At 37.2% G+C, this 6304-nt stretch overlaps 1 pseudogene; it reads right to left on the bottom strand.

Annotated features, from left to right (window-relative positions):
* Positions 1-1931: 1931 nt before the first annotated feature.
* LOC116894079 lies at positions 1932-2917 on the bottom strand (annotated as a pseudogene).
* Between the last annotated feature and the right edge of the window lie 3387 nt (positions 2918-6304).

Below are 6304 nucleotides of genomic sequence, written 5' to 3'. Positions count from 1 at the left end.
ATCTCAATTTGATAACCATTTGCAAATGAAAGATTAGTTTTCTACAACAAAGTCTTTTTTTTTTTTTCATCTTTATTAACTTGGGTATTTCTTATTTACATTTCGATTGTTATTCCCTTTCCCGGTTTCAGGGCCAACATCCCCGTAGCCCCTCCCCTTCTCCTTCTCTATGGGTGTTCCCCTCCCCATCCTCCTTCCATTACCGCCCTCCCCCCAACAATCATGTTCACTGGGGGTTCAGTCTTGGCAGGACCAAGGGCTTCCCCTTCCACTGGTGCTCTTACTAGGCTATTCATTGCTACCTATGAGGTCAGAGTCCAGGGTCAGTCCATGTATAGTCTTTGAGTAGTGGCTTAGTCCCTGGAAGCTCTGGTTGGTTGGCATTGTTGTTCATATGGGGTCTCAAGCTCCTTGAAGCTCTTTCAGTCCTTTCTCTAATTCCTTCAATGGGGGTCCCGTTCTCAGTTCAGTGGTTTAATGATGGCATTTGTCTATGTATTTGCTGTATTCTGGCTGTGTCTCTCAGGAGAGATCTACATCTGGCTCCTGTCGGCCTGCACTTCTTTGCTTCATCCATCTTATCTAGTTTGGTGGCTGTATATGTATGGGCCACATGTGGGGCAGGCTCTGAATGGGTGTTCCTTCTGCCTCTGTTCTAAATTTTGCCTCCCTATTCCCTCCCAAGTGTATTCTACAACAAAGTTTTAATGGGAATACAAACTACTCTCTTTTAGAGTGTCAGGTAAATATTTTTATTTTTATTTTCTTTTTTATTTATTCTGTTATACAAAACATGCCAATAGCACCAATCCCTGACATTATTAATGATACACCTCTGTTATGAGTACAAACAGGAGCCTAGCACACATGTCCTCTGAAAGACTCTAGTCATGACTGAAACAGATGAAGATATCCACAGCCAAACATTAGACAGAGAACAGGAACTCTTATGGAAGAGTTGGGGGAGGGGGAGATTGAAGACTCTGAAGGGAATGGGAATCCCATGAAACAACAAAATCAACTAACCAGGACACCTGGGACCCCTCGGATACAGAGCCAACCACCAAGGAACACACATGGGCCGGAATGAGGCTCTTGGCACATATGTAGCAGATGTGCACATCAGTCTCCATTTGGGTTCCTCAACAATTGGAGTGGGAACTCTACCTAAAGCTGTAGCCTGACTATGGTATCTGTTTCCCAACAGGACTGCCTTACCTGGCCTCAGTGGGAAAGGATGTACTTAATTTGGCAGAGACTTTACTTTCCAGGGTGGGACGGTATCTAGAGTAGGGTCCACCCTCTCAGAGGAGAAAGAAAGGAGGAATGAGGGAAGGAGTCTGTGGAGGGGGAACTAAGAAGAGAGCAGCATTTGAAATATAAATAAATATAAATATACATAAATAGAATGGATGATAAATAAACTTCTCTCAAAAAAGGAGTGACAAAATAATACTGAATAAATGAGAAATAGCCACAACAGGCTATGTAAAGCTACAGAATGTTGCAAAATAGCCAATGAAAAGTACACTTGGTATAAGATGTCTTTATAGTTTTCTGCTTGTCAATAAACCCAATTTCTACACAAATATAAACACATTTCATACAGCAAGGATGCAGGCATTATGATAAATGAACCACTTAAATACTGTGTATTGCAATCATAGTAATGAAATTCAAATAATTATTTATAGGAGAGTAGTGAGAGCATCATTATAGAATAATCCTTTCTTATTTGGGAAACAGGTATGAAGTCCACAGGAAAAACTGCAATTTTACTTCTTCCTAACAAACAATTATGTTCTTTAAGACAGTTTCAACTGAAAACATATTTAAATCATAAAAATATTTAAAAAATGAAGAAAATAAACTAAAGTCCTAGATTAGGCTAAAAAAAATGTACTGAGATTTCACTCAGCAACAAAATGAATTCAGTTTTTGAGCTTTGAAAATCTGAACATCTTGAGGAATCTGTTTACGTATTTTCTTTGTCCTCCTCACACCATAAATAATGGGGTTCACCGTTGGCACAAGAAGATAGATGTTGGCCACAAATATATGTACTTGGGGAGAGCCACTTTCAGCCCAAACCTATGGGTGAGGAAGGAGAAGAAGGCTGGGGTATAGGACACTAAGATGACACAGACATGTGAACCACAGGTGCCCAGAGTTTTGAGTCTGGCATCCTTGGAAGGAAGATGGAAGACTGTGTTGAGTATGAGAAACATAAGAGCAAATGATCAGTATGAAGTCCACCCCACCAGTGGGGAAGGCCACAATGAGGCTGTAAGCTCTGGATGTTTTGTCTCAGCACAGGGCAATCTTGATGAGGCCATGAACTCACAGTAGGTATGGGAAATTATATTAGTCTTGCAATAGGGAAGCCAACGTAGGCAAGAAAGGGTGAGGACTGAAGGGCTATTCCCGAAGGACAACAGGGCTAGACCTATCCCTCCAGTTAGAGGGTGTCAAAATAGCTGAGTGTCTTAATGGGTTACAAATGGCTATATAACGGTCCAAAAGCCATGGCCAAGAAAAGCCAGACTCCATGGTCGAGCAAGAGTGAATTAGGAAGATCTGAGTGAGGCAAGCTTCAAAGCAGAATCTCTCCATCATGAAACCAGAAGACACTGAGAAGTTTGGGAACAGCTGTAGTGCATACCACGAGGTCGGCCACTGCCAACATGCAGAGGAAGAGGTACATTGGCTCATGGAGGCTGGAGTCTGTCTTGATGATAAACAGAAGTGAGCTGTTTCCCACCAATGCTAAAATATAGACCATGCAAAAGGGAATAGAGATCCACATGTGTGCTGCCTCCAACCCAGGAATGCCAATGAGGATAAAGGTTGAAGGATGGACATCAGACTTATTGTAGACAGACATACCAACTGTCAAATGTCTCAGTTTCCTCTTCATGGATGCTTACCATAAAAGGATCAAAAATAATTTCTATGTTTGAAATTTCTTATTTGTTAATACAGGGAATACCTTTTGTGCTGGATAAATTATCGTACCTTTAAATGTATAGCAGATATTTTTGCTGCATAAAAAAATCAGCTATAATGATAGAATTGCACTGCCTTTGTAAAGTCACCACTCAGATTCAAAAATAGCTGATACCTGTAATGAGTTCTGGAGACTTTTCATTCTAATGGGATTCCCTGAACTCTTTGTTCTCAACCACACAGACAACTCTCATGCTTTATATTTATTTATTAATGTTGCTTTATATTTATGTATTTATCATCACTATGAATTTCTGTTTTTCTATAGACAATGTATGATAAAAATAAGGAAGACATGTAATTACAAAAGATGCAGGTTTATGTGGATTGGAAATTCTATTATCTTCCATTGAAAACAATGTGATATTTATTGAAAAATTGAAGAATGTATAAAGCTTATGGCATAAGAGGAGTAAACATTTCCAATAAGGAAAGCAATCTATGAGGGACTCAATAGAGGAAATGTTTTTCTTCCTTTCTTTACTCTTCTGACTTCTACAAAATAAATATCATTAATAGTTTCAGGGATTAGTGCTTGCCCATGGGATAGGTCTGAAGTTGTGCCTCTTATTTCTTGGCCATTCCTTCATTCTCCGCTCAAACCCTCATTCCTGGTTTTCTTGTAGAAAGGATAGATTTTGGGTCAAAAGTTTTGAGAGTTGGTGTCCCACTGGGATTCTTGCTTGGCTACAGGATGTTTTTCTAGCTAATGTGCCTTGTCTGGACTCAGTGTGAGAAGACAGCCTAGCCTTGCAGAAATCTGACCACCAGGGTAAGGGGATGCCACACCCCCACTTGCTCAGAGAAGAAGGAGAAGGAAGATGGGGGAAGGATTGTGAGACTGAGAGGGGGCAGTAGGTAGGATTAAAGGACATTAAACAAATAAATGAATAAATGCATTTTAGCTACAGTGCTTAAAAGAAATCCCAATGACCATGTACAAATGCCTATGACACAGCAGTAACAATATGTGGGATCATCTGTTAATAGTAGTAGATGAATGATCATGTAGAAAATTATTTACTTCTACCTAAGAAACATTGAAACCACAAACATACTAGTGGTCAGAAAAATATATGTTAGGAGATAAACAAGACAAAGTGTTATCCATGGTACTTCATTGACTTCAGTATTCTTATTTTTGAACTTGCTAGCCAACTTTTTGCAATAAGTTAATTAGAACATTATTTTAGTTACTGAAACTCCTTTTCACTTATCTGTAAGTCAAGTTGATGTGTAGGTATTCTTCTCTATCAAACCTTCAAAAAATTTCCTTTGCCTTATGTGTTTCTGTATCGCCTGGTTTTCATGCCCAGACTCATGCTATAATTTAATGATCCTACCTGTCTAATTTTAAATATATTATTAGAACATAACTTTGATATTGTGTCAGTCTCATAATACATGAATTATTTTTAATCTTAGAAACACAACTGATGTTACTCCTAAAATATTTACTATTATTGATGTTTTTGCATTATAGGTTGTTTATGGCAATAAAAATTAGTAGTATCCAAGAGTCAGGTTCATAATATGCATTATAGACTCAGTGTCATTATCAAATTGGAAAGATAGGATACATTTTACATTCCTTTCTTATTTGAAATTTTAAATATAAATTATGTGCTCACTTGCACTATGTGACTTTCAGAGAGCTTTGAAATGGGTATTCTTTTTTGATTATAGAAATAGCTGAATATCCAAGTTGATACAGCTTTATAATTTTCAAACAATCAAATTTCTAAAGGATTAGAACCAGAATATAAAGAATAAACAGATACTTGCAAAGTTACTCAACTGTATATTATCCTGTTTCTAAACCTACTAATGATTAACAACAAGGCGGTTGTTCTCCTGAGAACATCATATACATGAACTCATAAGTTTGTTCTACTTTCTTCATGAGTAGAGTCACGGTAACTGTATAAGTTTAAAAGGTAATAAATGATAAACCTGGATTCTGTATCACATCCTAATTTCAGGACCCTTATGCTAAATTACACTGTTAAGTTACTCCTATGGTTTAGTTAATAATTAATATTATTTTATTACATTGATATAAGTAGAAATGCTGGGTATTTTCTGTATGTAATATTAAAACATGCTTTCACTATTAATTTGATTACAAATGATTCTTAAAGTTCAGTTTTTAAAAATTACATGAAGAAGCTCCTTCAAATCAAATTTTTTTTCCTTTTGAAACTAGACCATCACAAGTGATATTCTGAATGCTTACTTAAAAAGAAAAATTGAAATAACCATGCTCTCTGAACCTTATTTTTCTCTAGAATTATAATTATGTATATACCTGTTGCTTATACAGTCAATATATTTTACAGTTAGCACAAAACCAAGTAGGATCAGTTGTCCCAAGAAATCTTACAGAAGCTTGTATACGTGACTGGATGCTCTGAGTATAGCCCAAGAATCTTTTATTTGACCTATCTACACTTACCTGACCAATAATGAGAGTTATTGTGGATTCATCAGCTCAGGACTAGTTCTGGAAACATCAGGGTAAACATCCAGTTATGCTTGAGTAAGTTGTGGTTTCTGCCTTAGCCTTCTATGATTAGGATTGAATCCCATTTTGGACCATTTGTAGGTGCCTCAGGATCCCATGGCCAAGGAATGGGGGTGGCTTCCTCATGGAATCAAGAAAAATCAGAACAAAAGATTGAAATTCGGAGACAACTTTTAGATCTTTAGGCTCACATTTTACTAATAGGAGACTGCAAAAAACTGAGTGGTCAGAGAGACTTCCTGTCTCTACACCTACCTCTCAGCATCGGTTTAAAATTGTTTGAATCTCAATATGTAATGCTAAATAAACATCATATAAAAAGATAGAGACTCCGGCATTTTTAATAAAAGCAGTGTTCTGTTTCACTTCTGTTGCTGTGATAAGATATTCTGATCAAACAAAACTAAACAAACAAACAAAAGTAAACAACAACAACAACAAAAATCAACACCTTAAGGAAGACGACATTAATATCAGTTTACAAGCAGATAGAGGGCTAATATCCAACATATACAAAGAACTCAAAAAGTTAGACTCCAGAGAATCAAATAACCCTATTAAAAATGGGGTACAGAGCTAAACAAAGAATTCTCAGCTGAGGAATATCGAATGGCTGAGAAGTTCCTAAAGAAATATTCAACATCCTTAGGAAATGCAAATTAAAACAACCCTGAGATTCCACCTCACACCAGTCAGAATGGCTAAGATCAAAACCTCATGTGACAATAGATGATGGCAAGGATGTGGAGAAAGGAACACTCCTCTATTGTTGGT

This window comes from Rattus rattus, chromosome 2, assembly GCF_011064425.1.
Source record: "Rattus rattus isolate New Zealand chromosome 2, Rrattus_CSIRO_v1, whole genome shotgun sequence".
Taxonomy (NCBI): Eukaryota; Metazoa; Chordata; class Mammalia; order Rodentia; family Muridae; genus Rattus; species Rattus rattus.
Note: the sequence above shows the minus strand (reverse complement) of the source record. Positions and strands in the feature narration are given on the sequence as shown.